The 18309-nt window shown below is 52.7% G+C and overlaps 1 protein-coding gene across 2 annotated transcripts in view; it reads left to right on the plus strand.

Annotated features, from left to right (window-relative positions):
- Positions 1-18309, plus strand: part of HMMR (hyaluronan mediated motility receptor) — a 731570-nt gene that overhangs the window by 590374 nt on the left and 122887 nt on the right. The window lies entirely within an intron of this gene.

Genomic DNA, 18309 nt, shown 5'->3' on the forward strand with positions numbered 1-18309 from the left:
ACAGAATGAGTAGTAGATGCTTGGAATGTCCTCCCGCGGGAGGTGGTGGAAATGAAAATGGTAAAGGAATTCAAACATGCGTGGGATAAACATAAAGGAATCCTGTTCAGAAGAAATGGATCCTAAGGAGCTTAGCTGAGATTGGGTGGCAGAGCCGGTGGCGGGAAGCGGGGATGGTGCTGGGCAGACTTATACGGTCTGTGCCAGAGCCGGTGGTTGGGAGGCGGGGATAGTGCTGGGCAGATTTATACGGTCTGTGCCAGAGCCGGTAGTGGGAGGCGGGACTGGTGGTTGGGAGGCGGAGATAGTGCTGGGCAGACTTATACGGTCTATGCCAGAGCCGGTGGTGGGAGGCGGGGCTGGTGGTTGGGAGACGGGGACAGTGCTGGGCAGACTTATACGGTCTGTGCCCTGAAAAGGACAGGTACAATCAAGGTAAGGTATACACAAAAAGTTGCACATATGAGTTTATCTTGTTGGGCAGACTGGATGGACCGTGCAGATCTTTTTCTGCCGTCATCTATTATGTTACTATGTCACAGAATCCTGTCAGATGAGAGTACAGGGTGAGGCAGGGACCTTGTAGTAAGGTATGCCCCCTTACTGCAAGGTCGGTGGAGGGCGACCTTGGAACTGGGAGGTAGGGAGGCCCTGGAAATGGGAGGGAGGGAGACCCTGGATCTGGGAGAGAGTGGGGGAGGGGGACGACCCTGGGAGGGAGGGGGAGAGAAAAACCCTGGAACTGGGAGTGAGGGGGGGCGACCCTGGAACTGGGAGGGAGGTGGGGGCCCTGGACATACTCTGATTCTCACAGACACTCTCTCACAAACACACTCGCATTCAGTCTCACTCTCTCTCTCTCATACACTCACACATTCACTCTGTCTCTCTCACAGACACTCTCAACATACACACTCCGTGGAAAACCTTGCAAGCGCCCGTTTCATTTGTGTCAGAAACGGGCCTTTTTTCCTAGTATATATATATATATATATATATATATTACTCCGAGGACAAGCAGGCTGCTTGTTCTCACTGATGGGTGACGTCCACGGCAGCCCCTCCAATCGGAACACTTTCTAGCAAAGTCCTTTGCTAGTCCTCGCGCGCCGATGCGCACCGCGCATGCGCGGCCGTCTTCCCGCCCGAACCGGCTCATGCCGGCCAGTCTTTTTTTGCCTGCGCTCGGTACGGTCGTGTTTCGCCGTTCGCGCCCCAAAGTTGACCTCGCGCGTCGTTTTATCGACTTCGTTTAAAAAAAAAAAAAAAGGGTGTCGGAAGGAGATCTTTATGGTTTTCTCCCTTCCCGTACTTCCAGTCTTTGCCCCGGTAAGTTTTCTTTCGTCGTCGGGGTAGGCCCTATTTAGGCCTCGGTCAAAGTTTTTCTTCCCCCTATTTTTGCGGTGCCATTTTCGCCATTTCGAGTTTTGATCTCGCCGGCGCGATTTTTCCGCCCATGACATCGAAGTCTTCCAGCGGCTTCAAGAAGTGCACCCAGTGCGCCCGGGTAATCTCGCTCACTGACAGGCACGCGTCGTGTCTTCAGTATCTGGGGGCTGGGCACCACCCTCAGGCCTGTAGTCTGTGTTCCCTTTTACAAAAGCGGACTCAGGTAGCGAGGTTAGACCAGTGGAACGTTTTGTTCTCGGGCTCTTCGTCGGCATCGGCACCGGGAGTATCGACTGCATCGACGTCGTCGGCGCCTGGACCTTCATCTTCGCCCCCGATTGCATCGAGTGCATCGAGGCATCGGCCCTCTGCATCGGGGCGACATCGGAAGTCGGCGTCGGTAGCGAGACCTCCTCGGCTGCTGATGTCGTCGGACGGTGGTGCTTCGTCTGGAGTGCAGGTGAGGACTGTCCATTCCCCTGCCGGTGGCGGTGAGTCTTCGGGTGGGTCTCCCCCCATTCCGAGGGCTCCTGCGGTACAGCCCCCCTCGGTCTCGGCCCCGAGGAAGCGACGACTGGATTCTACGTCCTCCTCGTCGGTGCCGGGAAGCTCCGGTGACATGCTTCGTCCTAAGAAGTCGAAGAAGCATCGTCACCGGTCCCCTTCCCGTGTCGGCACCGAGAGCTCTGGGTCGCTGAGGGTGTCAGCACCCAGTAGGCATCGGCACCGAGAGGACCGCTCGCCCTCTGTTCAAGAGGTGTCGATGCGCTCCCCTTTGGACAGCCCGGAACAGCCTCCACACCCGGAACAGACTCTGACATCGACGCCTGCATCGGCTTCCATGCCTTTTTCTACAGCCACTCTGAACGAGAGTCTCCGGGCCGTTCTCCCAGAGATCCTGGGAGAGCTGTTGCGCCCTACCCCTCCGGTACCGGGGGTGCTTGCGCCACCGGTACCGTCGAGCGAGGCGCCGGCTGGCCCATTGCCCGGGGTGAGGTCTCCGGCGACGGTGCCGCGTGCGGTGCCGCCTGCGGTAGCCTCCCAGGAAGGCTCCCCGACTACGTCGGCGGAGGGAGCTTCGCCGGTGCGGGCGAGGGAGTCTACCTCTCGACGCTCCCACCGTGGCCATGGTTCCACGGAGTCGAGCCGGGCACGGTTGCAGACACAGGTCCGTGAACTTGTGTCTGACACCGATGGTGAGGCCTCGTGGGAAGAAGAAGAAGACATTAGATATTTCTCTGACGAGGAGTCTGAGGGTCTCCCTTCTGATCCCACTCCCTCTCCTGAAAGACAGCTTTCTCCCCCCGAGAGTCTGTCTTTCGCTTCCTTTGTCCGGGAGATGTCTACGGCCATCCCCTTCCCGGTGGTTGTGGAGGACGAGCCCAGGGCTGAAATGTTTGAGCTCCTGGACTATTCTTCTCCACCTAAGGAAGCGTCCACAGTACCCATGCATCACGTCCTCAAAAAGACATTGCTGGCGAACTGGACCAAGCCATTAAGTAATCCCCACATCCCCAAGAAGATTGAGTCCCAGTACCGAATCCATGGGGACCCAGAGCTGATGCGCACTCAGTTGCCTCACTACTCTGGAGTTGTGGATTTGGCCCTAAAGAAGGCCAAGAGTTCTAGGGAACATGCTTCGGCGCCCCCGGGCAAGGACTCTAGAACCTTGGACTCCTTTGGGAGGAAGGCCTACCATTCTTCTATGCTCGTGGCCAAAATTCAGTCGTACCAGCTCTACACGAGCATACACATGCGGAACAATGTGCGGCAGTTGGCGGGCTTGGTGGATAAGCTCCCCCCTGAGCAAGCCAAGCCTTTTCAGGAGGTGGTCAGGCAGCTGAAGGCGTGCAGAAAATTCCTGGCCAGAGGGGTGTATGACACCTTTGATGTTGCGTCCAGGGCCGCTGCTCAAGGTGTGGTGATGCGCAGACTCTCATGGCTGCGTGCCTCCGACCTGGAGAATAGAATCCAGCAGCGGATTGCGGACTCGCCTTGCCGTGCGGATAATATTTTTGGAGAAAAAGTCGAACAGGTGGTAGAGCAGCTCCACCAGCGGGACACCGCATTCGACAAGTTCTCCCGCCGGCAGCCTTCAGCCTCTACCTCTACAGGTAGAAGATTTTTCGGGGGAAGGAAGACTGTTCCCTACTCTTCTGGCAAGCGTAGGTACAATCCTCCTTCTCGACAGCCTGCGGCCCAGGCTAAGCCCCAGCGCGCTCGCTCTCGTCAGCAGCGTGCACCTCAGCAAGGCCCCTCGGCTCCCCAGCAAAAGCAAGGGACGAGCTTTTGACTGGCTCCAGCAGAGCATAGCCGCCATCCAAGTGTCAGTGCCGGGCGACCTGCCAGTCGGAGGGAGGTTGAAAGCTTTTCACCAAAGGTGGCCTCTCATAACCTCCGATCAGTGGGTTCTCCAAATAGTCCGGCAAGGATACACCCTCAATTCGGCCTCAAAACCTCCAAATTGTCCACCGGGAGCTCAGTGTTACAGCTTCCAGCACAAGCAGGTACTTGCAGAGGAACTCTCCGCCCTTCTCAGCGCCAAAGCGGTCGAGCCCGTGCCATCCGGGCAAGAAGGGCTGGGATTCTATTCCAGGTACTTCCTTGTGGAAAAGAAAACAGGGGGGATGCGTCCCATCCTAGACCTAAGGGCCCTGAACAAATATCTGGTCAAAGAAAAGTTCAGGATGCTTTCCCTGGGCACCCTTCTCCCCATGATTCAGGAAAACGATTGGCTATACTCTCTGGACTTGAAGGACGCCTACACGCACATCCCGATACTGCCAGCTCACAGACAGTATCTGCGATTTCAGCTGGGCACACGTCATTTCCAGTACTTTGTGCTACCCTTTGGGCTCGCCTCTGCGCCCAGAGTGTTCAACAAGTGCTTGGCTGTAGTAGCAGCGTCACTTCGCAGACTGGGGGTACACGTGTTCCCATATCTCGACAATTGGCTGGTGAAGAACACATCCGAGGCAGGAGCCCTGCAGTCCATGCAGATGACTATTCGCCTCCTGGAGCTATTGGGGTTTGTGATAAATTATCCAAAGTCCCATCTTCTCCCAGTGCAGAGACTCGAATTCATAGGAGCTCTGCTGGATTCTCGGACGGATCGCGCCTATCTCCCAGAGACGAGAGCCAACAACTTGTTGTCCCTCGTCTCGCGGGTACGAGCGTCCCAGCAGATCACAGCTCGGCAGATGTTGAGATTACTGGGCCACATGGCCTCCACAGTTCATGTGACTCCCATGGCCCGCCTTCACATGAGGTCTGCTCAATGGACCCTAGCTTCCCAGTGGTTTCAGGCTGCTGGGGATCTAGAAGACGTGATCCACCTGTCCACGAGTTTTCTCGAATCCCTGTATTGGTGGACAATTTGGTCCAATTTGACTCTGGGACATCCTTTCCAAATTCCTCAGCCACAAAAAGTGCTGACCACGGATGCGTCTCTCCTGGGATGGGGAGCTCATGTCGATGGGCTTCACACCCAAGGAAGCTGGTCCCTCCAGGAACGCGATCTGCAGATCAATCTTCTGGAGTTACGAGCGATCTGGAACGCTCTGAAGGCTTTCAGAGATCGGCTGTCCCATCAAATTATCCAAATTCAGACAGACAACCAGGTTGCCATGTATTACGTCAACAAGCAGGGGGGCACCGGATCTCGCCCCCTGTGTCAGGAAGCCGTCAGCATGTGGCTCTGGGCTCGCCGTCATGGCATGGTGCTCCAAGCCACATATCTGGCAGGCGTAAACAACAGTCTGGCCGACAGGTTGAGCAGGATTATGCAACCTCACGAGTGGTCGCTCAATTCCCGTGTAGTGCGACAGATCTTCCAGGTGTGGGGCACCCCCTATGTAGATCTCTTCGCATCTCGAGCCAACCACAAAGTCCCTCAGTTCTATTCCAGGCTTCAGGCCCACGGCTGACTGGCATCGGATGCCTTCTTCCTGGACTGGGGGGAGGGTCTGCTGTATGCTTATCCTCCCATACCTCTGGTGGGGAAGACTTTGTTGAAACTCAAGCAAGACCGAGGCACCATGATTCTGATTGCTCCTTTTTGGCCGCGTCAGATCTGGTTCCCTCTTCTTCTGGAGTTGTCCTCCGAAGAACCGTGGAGATTGAAGTGTTTCCCGACCCTCATCACACAGGACGAAGGGGTGCTTCTGCATCCCAACCTCCGGTCCCTGGCTCTCACGGCCTGGATGTTGAGAGCGTAGACTTTGCCTCTTTGGGTCTGTCGGAGGGTGTCTCCCGCATCTTGCTTGCTTCCAGGAAAGATTCCACTAAGAGGAGTTACTTCTTTCTGTGGAGGAGGTTTGCCATCTGGTGTGACAGCAAGACCCTAGATCCTCGCTCTTGTCCTACACAGACCCTGCTTGAATACCTTCTGCACTTGTCTGAGTCTGGTCTCAAGACCAACTCTGTAAGGGTTCACCTTAGTGCAATCAGTGCATACCATTACCGTGTGGAAGGTAAGCCGATCTCAGGACAGCCTTTAGTTGTTCGCTTCATGAGAGGTTTGCTTTTGTCAAAGCCCCCTGTCAAGCCTCCTACAGTGTCATGGGATCTCAATGTCGTTCTCACCCAGCTGATGAAACCTCCTTTTGAGCCACTGAACTCCTGCCATCTGAAGTACTTGACCTGGAAGGTCATTTTCTTGGTGGCAGTTACTTCAGCTCGTAGAGTCAGTGAGCTTCAGGCCCTGGTAGCCCAGGCCCCTTGCACCAAATTTCATCATCATAGAGTAGTCCTCCGCACTCACCCTAAGTTCTTGCCGAAGGTAGTGTCGGAGTTCCATCTGAACCAGTCAATTGTCTTGCCAACATTTTTTCCCCATCCTTATTCCTGCCCTGCTGAACGTCAGCTGCACACATTGGACTGCAAAAAAGCATTGGCCTTCTATCTGGAGCGGACACAGCCCAACAGACAGTCCGCCCAATTGTTTGTTTCTTTTGATCCCAATAGGAGGGGAGTGGCTGTGGGGAAACGCACCATATCCAATTGGCTAGCAGATTGCATTTCCTTCACTTACGCCCAGGCTGGGCTGGCTCTTGAGGGTCATGTCACGGCTCACAATGTCAGAGCCATGGCTGCGTCAGTGGCCCACTTGAAGTCAGCCACTATTGAAGAGATCTGCAAAGCTGCGACGTGGTCATCTGTCCACACATTCACATCTCATTACTGCCTGCAGCAGGATACCCGACGCGACAGTCGGTTCGGGCAGTCAGTGCTTCAGAATCTGTTCGGGGTTTAGAATCCAACTCCACCCCCCTAGGCCCATGTTTATTCTGTTCCAGGCTACACTCTCAGTTAGTTGGATAAATTGTTAGGTCAATCTCAGTTACGTCCTCGCCGTTGCGAGGCCCAATTGACCATGTTTGTTGTTTTGAGTGAGCCTGGGGGCTAGGGATACCCCAGTCGTGAGAACAAGCAGCCTGCTTGTCCTCGGAGAAAGCGAATGCTACATACCTGTAGAAGGTATTCTCCGAGGACAGCAGGCTGATTGTTCTCACAAACCCGCCCGCCTCCCCTTTGGAGTTGTGTCTTCCCTTCTCTTTGTCTTGCTACATATGAGACTGGCCGGCACGAGCCGGTTCGGGCGGGAAGACGGCCGCGCATACGCGGTGCGCATCGGCGCGCGAGGACTAGCAAAGGACTTTGCTAGAAAGTGTTCCGATTGGAGGGGCTGCCGTGGACGTCACCCATCAGTGAGAACAATCAGCCTGCTGTCCTCAGAGAATACCTTCTACAGGTATGTAGCATTCGCTATATATCATGCAATGTAATAAATAATCACGTTAAGTAAATCAGGATATAGATGTTTCCTAGCACTAATCACATTAGCAAAACAAAAGTTCACCAGGAGTGTGTTCAATCCTATGTTGATGAACCTCACTGGCAAACTACAGCTGATTCCTCAAGGATATCAAGGAGGAATAGAATGAAACCATATGAGAATAATAAACTGCATCACAAAGTTTAAATTGTAAAAGTATGTAACATGTAGACATATCAGAAAAATACAGGCAGGTGCCTTACAGTAAATCTTACAGTTAATGTAAAAGTTAACCTTGTATAAAAACATACTAATCGGAATCTAAAAAGTGGATGTCAAGTTTTGAATCCAATCTAAGAAAAATTATCTTTAAAAAAGAAAAATCCTAATGAGGCAGACAAAGTGCATCATTGGCTGTCCTTTACAAGATTCACATAGATTAGGCAAGAAATATAGCACATATGCCTCTACAATCTAGATGGGGCAAAGATATCATCCAGGTTATCTTTAAGGAAAAGTATACTTTAAAGAAAAATATACCCTAATTCTGTACTGAGTGTGGAAAACAATTACACTTTAGCTGTAACTAATGTATTAAAAATGTTGATAAGAGACAGAATATAAGTAGTTAACATGCCTACTAGAGAATGCAGGAAAAAATATAAGTGGAGAAACTTTATATGTACTGATTGTATGAACCCACAAAATTGGAAAAAAGTCAGAAGTAGATCACTTAATCAGATTATATGTAAGGGGTAACATAAAGACAGACAAAGCAAAAGACAAAGAATCAAGAGTTGGTAAATCAGATCATGTTATTGAACTGGGCATAGCCTGCAAATAAACATGGTGTTATATACAAGTAGGTATGGTATCCAGTAAATTACCAAAACTGTCTCTTAGAGTGAAGTACTTCCCATGTGCACAAATTAATAACATGGCATAGCCACTCCAGAAGTAGAATAAATGTACAACAGTACTGTTTAAAAACTCCATGGAGTTTCTTATTTCTGCAAGTAATAAAGAGGCTCTTTGGAGTATATTACAAATAATATCTCTTTAGATAAAACGCACCTCCAACGTTCTAATGAAGCCTCCACAAGTCCCAACGTTCTAAATCTGTGGTGGTGTATATCAAAATTCGCCCATGAGTGTTTGCCCCGCCCTCGCGTCCATCGTGATCACGTCAAACGTGACGTCACGATGTCGCATGCTTGCGAAACGAAACAAAGGTGGAGGAATGAGTAAAACACACGGTCAAGATTCAGGCAGGCCATGTGGGGAGTTGCAGCGGTAGAGGGGAGGACAGACAGGCGCAGGAGGGCTGCAGGGCCATCGGAGAAAGAGGGGGTCAGCTGTTCGCCGGAAAGGGGTTTGCAACGCTGTTGCGGGGCACAGAGAGACAGGAATGGAGATTTTAACAGCTGCATTGGGGAGACTGTTAGGAGAAAGGGGAACGGGAGGGAGAGAAAGTGGTTGTGCGTGTAAGAGCTGCTAGCTCAGCGGCGGCGGGGCGGAGGGAAAGAGGAGGTGGCTTCCGCTGGTATCTCTCACTCTCCCCCGGGGAACAACTGACTCACTCAATGCCACACAGCAGTGGCAGCGACGCACAATGACCGGCACACAGCCTCCCAATGACGTGACCGTGCACGCACTGGCTCGGCCGAAATCTGCCAGCCCCTCACGTGCCGCTGGCTGCGCCATGCCCGTTCCGTTCCGTACTGCTAGCAATCTCTGCTGTTGGCTATCTTCGCGAGCTGAGCAGCGGTCATGGGATACTGAAGCAGACAGGGCTTGCAACCCCTTTCTTGCAAATGCCAGGGCACTAAGAGGCATAGGTAGCAAGCTGTACATTAACAAGCCCTGCGTTGCACATTTAAACAGGTGCTTCTTCGTTTTAAATAGTATGCAAATAACTTGCGCAAACAAAGATGTGTGGCAGACACGGGACCACGCAAGTTGCCATGGAAACATGCACATCCTTCCAGGTGTGAGTTGGACGTAAGCTCAGTGTTATGGGGAGAATTCTAGAGAAACTTGGTGAGGTTGTATGTATATTCGTTATGAACATTGCAATGCTGTTTGATATTGCCGAGCGGGGAAGGAGCAGAATCCAACGGATGGAACAGGTGGCAGGGGAGTCCAGGGGGGTTAGTTTCTGGAACTAACATAGGGGAGGGGGGGGGCAAAGGGAAGAGTGGGGGGGAGGGAGAAGGGGGGGAACACACTCTATCTCTGTACACACACTGTATCTGCGTGAAACACACTCTCTTTCACACTCACTGTCATACGCACTCGCACGCAGTCATTCTGAAACACACGCACTCACAGATACACAAGCACCCATTCTCATCTCTCTCTGACACACAATCGCATAGTCACTCTCTCACACACAGTCAATCTCTCATGCATAGTCACTCTCTCACACACAGTCACTCTCTCACACACACTCACTCTCTCACACACACATCACTCAAACATACACACTACGAGGAAACCTGCTAGCGCCCGTTTCATTTGTTTCCGAAACGGGCCTTTTTTACTAGTTTATTTATATTACGTATCTGGGATAGCCATGTATAAATGAAACCCTGATTCTATAAAAAGCCTACATTTATAATTCAAAGTCTGAAAAAGGAAAATAAGTCAAAAATTAATTTACAAAGATCCCATAGCTCCACTGGTCTGGCTATGTCCGTCTTAGGACACACATGCACATGTTCATCATAGTTTCTTAAAGCAAGCCGGGGAAAACCACCATAAATTTTCATACTGGAATGTGGACCAATTAGTCCTGAAAGTAAAACTGTAGAATTCTTAGCAAGCCTAGCAGGAAAACAAAATTGTTATCTAGAAATCACATACACAAAAGAAAACAGTGACATAGAATTGTCAACATATAAACGGCAAGTGGACCGTACTCACTCGCAAATGCGCAGTAGAGACTTCCCTCTCTGTCCCGCCCCTGCGTTGTGATGATGGGGGGCGGGACCGAGAGGGAAACTGCGCGAAGGGGAGGGAACCGCCGAGGGTCGCCACCGCTCCCCCCCCCCCCCCAAGGTTGCCGCTACTGGTGCCCCCCCCCCCCCCGGATTCGCCGCTGCCACCACCCCCTCCATCCGGCCCATCTCTTCACTATTCAACTTACATCTCCGCAGCAAGCAGATCAGCTTAGCTGCCGTTGACCTTCCTTCTTGCCTGTGTCCCCGCCCGTCGCCGACGTTACATCACACGAGGGCGGGACACAGGCAGAGAAGGAAGGCTGACGGGAGCTCAGCTGATCTGCCTGCTGCGGAGATGTAAGTTGAATAGCGAGAGACGGGCCGGGTGGAGGGGTGACGGCGCTCGGGGGGGGGGGGGCAGTGGCGACCCACTAGCCCGTTTTAACGGGTTCAACGGCTAGTATCAAATAAACAGTAGATTTGAGCAAGTAGGATTAAAACTGAAAAGAGTAGGGGCAAACTGTTTTTTTTCCTTTATGATGCAAAAGCAGTGCCAGGTCAGCTAACCTGTTCAGTTAATTGTTTGGGGCTAAAGACAAAGGTAATTTAATCCTTATCAGTACTGCTGGAATGCAGGTTTACCAAAGACTCACACAGAGAAGGAGATAGCAAGAGATAGTACAGGAAAATCCAGTTCATTTCAAAGAAAAGTTTAGTGCTCTCAAACCAAAGTTTAGTTTCTAGCATTGAATTGAAAACAAAGGAATGTTGCTAAGTAAACGTGACATAAAGTACAACTCACTGTCCTTCTGGAAAACAGACACCTACAATTTATTTAGGCCAAGCCATGCAGTCAAGAACAAAGGCCCAGATGATCAAAGGCAAACTCCGGCACTAGTGGCTGTCAGCGCCATACTAGCGCTGACGTTTGCTACCGCCCCATGATTAGAGCCCTCGAGCGCGTGAAACAATGCGCTCGAGGGCTCTTTGTGCAAACAGCATGCAAATGCATGTTAAACAGGGCATTAGGTATCCCTCTCCAATGATCAGTGGCCAGCGCGCCAAAATTTGCGTTGCTGGCCGCGGCAAACCCTACGCCAGCTCCGAGCTGGTGTTAGGGTTTGCCGATCATTGGGGAGGAATGGTGAGCCCTGTCCAGCATGCAGTTGCATGCTAGCACCCCCCCCCCCCCCCAAAGCAAACCTGCCAACAGGGGGCTGGAGGTCCAGTGGACCTCCGGTCGATGGCCCCACCCCCCAGGTTCAGGGAGGGCTGAAGATCTGGTGGGTGTCCAGCCCCCCCAAACCCCCAGAAAATGGTCCTGCAGTGTTCTAGTGGCCAAACCCTCTCCCACCCTCCCACCCAGTAACCGGGGGGATGGGGGCTGGAGGTCCAGCGGACCTCCAGCCCATCCCAACTCCCTCCCCCCCAGCGTTGTCCGACCAATCCCTGGTGGTGCAGCGTAAGGACAAACCCCTCCCGGCCCCCTTACCTTTAGTTGGAAGAGGGACGCAGCCTGCCTCCCTCCTCTTCCTTGTGTTGACACGCTGCAAAATGGCGGTGCCCAGCCCCGCCCATTGCATCATGGGATGCGCTGGGCGGGGCTACAGACCATGTAAGGGAGCGATTCCCGTTACATGGTCTGTAGCACCACCCAGCGCATCCCAGGATGCAATGAGCGAGGCTGGGCGCCACCATTTTGTAGTGGCGTCAAGGGAAGAGGAGGGAGGCAGGCTGCGTCCCTCCAACTAAAGGTAGGGGGGCCGGCAGGGGGATGTCCTTCACGTTGGACCACCAGGGATTGGTCGGACAACGCCGGGGGGGGGGAGTTGGGGTGGAGGGTGGGAGAGGGTTTTGCCACTAGAACACTGCAGGACCATTTTCTGGGGTTTGGGGGGGCTGGAGACCCACCGGATCTCCAGCCCTCCCTTAACGTTACTCGTGGCAGGGGTAGACAGGGGCCTGGTGGTCCCATGGACCTCCAGCCCTGTTGTCATGAGGGTTTGACAGGTTTGGGCTTTTGACAGCCCCGACCTGTCCAACAAGTGCGGGAGGATGCGCATGCTCATGCACAATTCGCCCGCACTTCTACCCCATGGTCAAAGGATAATTGCACTGCTTAAATTTGCATGTATTATCTCTGATCATCAGTGCGGTAAAGCCCCGCACTGTTCCAGCGCTATTTTTAGAGCGCTGTTTGGAACAGCGCGGGGCTTATGATCATGAGGGTGAAAGAAAAGAACTTATCTGTGCTCTCAGTTTAAAATTCTCTCCAAAAAGCAAAAGAAAAATGTTTTAAAAGAGAGGAGCTTTTTTCAACTGCAGAAAAGATAAATGCTGAAATAGTTACAAAATTTTACTAATTTAGATAGTTGTAATTGACTACAACTAAATAAAATATATCCCTAGTTAGTGTTTTAGAACCATGAACGCTAACATTTTAAAAAACAAAGATCTAAAGAAGCCTCCTGTGGCCACAAAGAAGGAATTCTCTTTAGCAATCCTGTTTGTTTTTTTTAATTAATTTTATTTTTTTATAAAAGATTGTAGCTTTAGTAATCAAGGACTCAGAGCACAAAAAGGAAACATCATTAGGAACAAAGAAAAAATTCAAAGAATGAGAACTAAGATTTGAAACAGAGCTCAAATAACATAAGAATATGTTCCCTAACAGAATAGTAATTACGTACTTAAGAATTGTGGTGAAACTGGGGTACTAAAGGGCCCAGGTACCGGTGATCAGATGGATTTCTCTTTTTCTACACTCTTAGCACTATTCCTGATTTCCACTCACTGAGGACAATTTCTGGGCAACATTATGTAACTATGAATACCAATATAAAACTTGGAACAAGAAAAAAATATATCATTAAAAAAATAAATTCTTGTAAATTACAGTGCTCCACTAAACGTCTGTGTCATCCACCTCTCCTCTACCCTTGACCAATAAATCATAGGTGCTGTATCTGTGCTAGAGACTTGTAATTAGGTCTTTCATATGTGCTAGAGGCTTGCAATTGGTGTCCTTGCCATACCTCTTCTCAGTAAATTACATTTGTAACAAGTTATACCAGGTAGCTGAGTTGCCCTAGCACGGGAGGTCCCATCAGAGTTGTGACCATAGTAACATAGTAGATGACGGCAGAAAAAGACCTGCACGGTCCATCCAGTCTGCCCAACAAGATAAACTTATATGTACTACTTTTTGTGTATACCCTACCTTGATTTGTACCTGTCCTCTTCGGGGCACAGACCGTATAAGTCTTTCTCCGAGGACAAGCAGGCTGCTTGTTCTCACGACTGAGTTGACGTCCACGGCAGCCCCCACCAACCGGAAGAAAACTTCGCGGGCGGTCCCGCACGCAGGGCACGCCCACCGCGCATGCGCGGGCCGTCTTCCCGCCCTGTGCGCGACCGTTCCCGCTCAGTTTTTTTTCTATTCCGCGCTGGAGAGAGACGTGTTATCGTCTCTCTCTCTCTGTCAGCCCCGGAACCGGATTGCGGCCTAGCCGCGGCTTTTTTCCTGTTCGCGGCTTTTTTCTATCGATTTAAAAAAAAAAAAAAAAAAAAAAGAAGAAAGTCTTCTCGTCGTCCTTAGCCGCGAGGGCGCTTCGTCGCGGCCTTGTGGCCGTGCGGTCGTTTTCTTTTCGGGTGTGCTTTTCCACCGCCACCATCGACGACTTTGACTTCGCCGACTGCGATTTTTCCGTCGATGTCCTCGAAGGGTCCCGAGCGGATTCAAAAAGTGTGGTCGGTGCGGCCGGCAGATCTTGCAAACCGATACCCACGCTTGGTGTCTCCAGTTGCCTCGGCCCGGAGCATAATACCAAGACATGCACCTTGTGTCTCGGCTTAAGGAAGCGGACACAGGTGGCGAGGCAAGTTCTTCGGGACCGTCTTTTCGGAACTTGGGCCGGCCCTGCGACGTCGACTTCGCGGCATCGGGTGTCACGGCCGCATCTTCGGTACCAGATGTCGATGAAATCGGACGCTGACTCTGGCACCGGCCCATGGACTACATGTACCGTTGGCCCGCCGGCCTGCTGGTGACGGCGGGGGTGAGCGGCCGTGCGGGCAGTTGGCACCCGTCCACTCCCCTCTACCCAGGGCCATCGGGACCGAACCCTGTCGGATCCGATCCCTCGAGCCAAGGGGGTTCTACCCTCTTCTTCTCTCCCGCCGAGCGCCGATGACGGGCATCGAAAGAAAGCGAAGAAAACACCGTCAGCGGTCGCCCACATGCACAGGACTGCCAGCTCGGTACCTCGAGGGATGACTCGACGCCCAGGAAGCGGCAGTGCCGGAGGAGCGCTCCCCCCTCGGTTGAAGAGGTGTCGCTGCTGTCAGTCCGCGGGTACTTCGGTACCGTCTCCGGACCCGAGCAGCTTCCGACACCCACACCGGCCCCCCCTGCCTTCCCGACAGCGGGCCTTGACGAGTGCCTCCGAACCTCCTTCCAGGGATTCGGAAGGGCTGATGCGCCAGGCTTTGCCGGCACCGGGGTGCTTGCGCCCCCGGCGCCGTTCATGGAGGCTTGCGGCACCGGTGGTCGACCGCCACGCAGGTGGAGTCGACGTCGATGGAGGGAGCTTCGTCCTCGCCGGCACGGGAGTCCACCGCTCGACGCCATCATCGAGTGACGTGGTTCCTCGCAGGTCGAGAACGGGCCCGGTTGAGGTCTGAGCTGAAAGAGCGCATGTCCGATACCGAGGAAGAGGAGGCCTCGTGGGGGGAGGAGGAGGACCCCAGATATTTCTCCTCAGAGGAGTCTGTGGGCCTTCCCTCCGACCCCACTCCTTCACCGGAGAGGAAGCTCTCACCCCCCTGAGAGCCTCTCCTTTGCCTCCTTTGTCAAGGATATGTCTATTTGCATTTCCTTTCCCGTGGTCACTGTGGATGAGCCGAGGGCTGAGATGCTCGAGGTCCTCGACTATCTATCATCACCTAGAGAGTCTTCCACGGTGCCGTTGCACAATGTCCCTCAAAGAGACACTGCTTCGGAACTGGCTGAAGCCATTATACTAACCCCACCAACCCCAAGAAAGCGGAGTCCCAATACAGGATCCACTCTGACCCAGAGTTGATGCGGCCTCAATTGCCTCATGACTCGGCGGTACCGTGGTCCTCTGCTCTCAAGAGAGCACGGAGTTCGAGGGATACCGCCTCTGCGCCCCCGGGGCGGGAGTCCTCGCACTCTTGGACTCATTGGGAGGAAGGCCTACCAAATCTTCCATGCTTGTGACCCGCATCCAGTCATACCAGCTCTAGACATAGTAACATAGCAGATGACGGCAGAAAAAGACCTGCACGGTCCACCCAGTCTGCCCAACAAGATAAACTCACATGTGCCATTTTTTGGTATACCTTACGTTGATTTGTACCTGTCTTTTTCAGGGCACAGACCGTATAAGTCTGCCCAGCACTATCCCCGCCTCCCAACCACCCGCCCCGCCTCCCACCACCGGCTCTAGCACAGACCGTATAAGTCTACCCAGTACTATCCCCTCCTCCCAACCACCAGCCCTGCCTCCCACCACCGGCTAAGCTTCTGGGGATCCCTTCCTTCTGAGGAGGATTCCTTTATGTTTATCCCACCCATGTTTGAATTCCGTTATCGTTTTCCTCTCCACCACCTCCCGCGCGAAGGCATTCCAAGCATCCACCACTCTCTCCGTGAAAAAAATACTTACTGACATTTTTCTTCAGTCTGCCCCCCTTCAATCTAATTTCATGCCCTCTAGTTCTACCGCCTTCCCCTCTCCGGAAAAGGTTCGTTTGCAGATTAATACTTTTCAAATATTTGAACGTCTGTATCATATCACCCCTGATTCTCCTTTCCTCCAGGGTATACATGTTCAGGTCAACAAGTCTCTCCTCATACGTCTTGTAACGCAAATCCCATACCATTCTCGTAGCTTTTCTTTGCACCGCTTCCATTTTTTTAACATCCTTAGCAAGATACGGCCTCCAAAACTGAACACAATACTCCAGGTGGGGCCTCACCAACGTCTTATACAGGGGTATTAAAACCTCTTTTCTTCTGCTGGTCACACCTCTCTCTATACAATCTTCTAGCTACGGCCACCGCCTTGTCACACTGTTTCGTCGCCTTCAGGTCCTCAGATACTATCACCCCAAGATCCCTCTCCCCGTCCGTACCTATCAGACTCTCACCGCCTAACACATACGTCTCCCGTGGATTTCTACTCCCTAAGTGCATCACTTTGCATTTCTTCGCATTGAATTTTAATTGCCAAACGTTTGATGTGGATTTGCAAGGAATTGCCAAACGTTTGATGTGGATTTGCAAGGAGGGTCCTTAAGGGTGAAGGGAGGGGAGGTGTCCAAGGTGTATATGCTGGGAGGGTAGGAGTTGCAATGGAGATGACCCTGGGGAGCAGAGATGTACCTAGGGAGGTGCAAGAGGATCAGTTGCTCCTTCAAATAGATTTTGAATGAAATGGCACCTATATGGATTGGCCCTTCAGTCTTACATTGATTTCTGTTTTGCAAAAGTCTGCTCCTCCTGATGACAAAAACCTGGCTACATTTCTGCTGGGGAGGTGTCTGAGGTGGGGGTTACAGTGGAGGGGAACCTGGGGAGGTGTCCAGGGTGGGTCTGCTGGGAAGACTGGAGGGCAGGGGCATAGCTACTATTGAGCGAGCCTGGGAAAATGCTCAGGGCTGTCCAATAGTAGGGGCCACCTAAAATTGCACCCCCTTCTTCTTCTCTTCCCCCTTCCCTCCTGTGCCCAGCATCTCTCCGCCCTCCTCCCTGTGTGCCTGCATGCTCCAACATCTCTCTATTCCTCCCCCCACCTCCTCACTGCTGATCCTCCACATGCTTTGTGGGTCGCAGCAGAGGCAGTGCTGAAAAGCTACTCTCTGTCTGGCAGGGCTTTTCCTCTGCCGGTCCTGCTGCTCTGATGCGGAACAATGTGAGGCAACTGGCGGACCTGGTCGACAAGCTCCCCCCGGAGCAGTCCAGGCCTTTTCAGGAGGTGGTCAGGCAGCTGAAGACGTGCAGAAAGTTCCTGTCCAGGGGTATCTGTGACACCTGTGATGTGACATCCCGAGCTGCGGCCCAAGGTATAGTGATGCACAGACTCTCCTGGCTGCGTGCCTCTGACCTGGACAACTGCACCCAGCAGCGGCTGGCGGATGTCCCTTGCCGGGGGGATAACATTTTCGGCGAGAGGTCGAGCAGTTAGTGGACCAACTACACCAGCGGGAAACCGCTCTCGACAAGCTCTCCCACCGGGCTCCTTCAGCATCCACCTCAGCAGGTGGACGTTTTTCCCGGGCCCGGCAGGCTGCACCCTACGCCTACAGCAAGCGTAGTTACACCCTGCCGGCCCGAAGGCCTCCTCAGGCACAGGGACAGTCCCAGCACGCTCGTTCCCGTCAACGGCGTGCGCCTAAGCAGCCCCCTGCGCCTCCACAGCAAAAGCAGGGGACAGGCTTTTGACTGGATCCATGGGAGCATAGCCGCCATCAAAGTGTCCGTACCGGACGACCTGCCGGTCGGAGGGAGGTTGAAAGCTTTTCACCCAAGGTGGCCTCTTATAACCTCCGACCAGTGGGTTCTTCAAATAGTGCGGTGCGGATACACCCTGAATTTGATCTCCACTCCACCAAATTGCCCACCGGGAGCCCAATCCTTCAGCTCCCATCACAGGCAGGTACTTGCAGAGGAACGGTCGAGCCTGTGCCACCCGGGCAGGAAGGGCAGGGATTCTATTCCAGGTACTTCCTTGTGGAAAAGAAAACAGGGGGGATGCGCCCCATCCTAGACCTGAGAGGCTTGAACAAATATCTGGTCAAAGAGAAGTTCAGGATGCTTTCCTTGGGCACCCTTTTACCAATGATTCAGAAAGACAATTGGCTATGTTCCCTGGATTTAAAGGACGCTTACACTCACATCCCGATACTGCCAGCTCACAGACAGTATCTCAGATTCCGTCTGGGGACACGGCACTTTCAGTATTGTGTGCTGCCCTTTGGGCTCGCCTCTGCCCCACGGGTGTTCACGAAGTGTCTCGTGGTGGTTGCGGTGTATGTACGCAAGCTGGGGGTGCATGTGTTCCCGTATCTCGACGATTGGCTGGTCAACAGCACCTCAGAGGCAGGAGCTCTTCGGTCCATGCAGTGCACTATTCACCTTCTGGAGCTGCTGGAGTTTGTGATAAATTACCCGAAGTC

Source organism: Microcaecilia unicolor, chromosome 8, assembly GCF_901765095.1.
Source record: "Microcaecilia unicolor chromosome 8, aMicUni1.1, whole genome shotgun sequence".
NCBI classification, from domain to species: domain Eukaryota; kingdom Metazoa; phylum Chordata; class Amphibia; order Gymnophiona; family Siphonopidae; genus Microcaecilia; species Microcaecilia unicolor.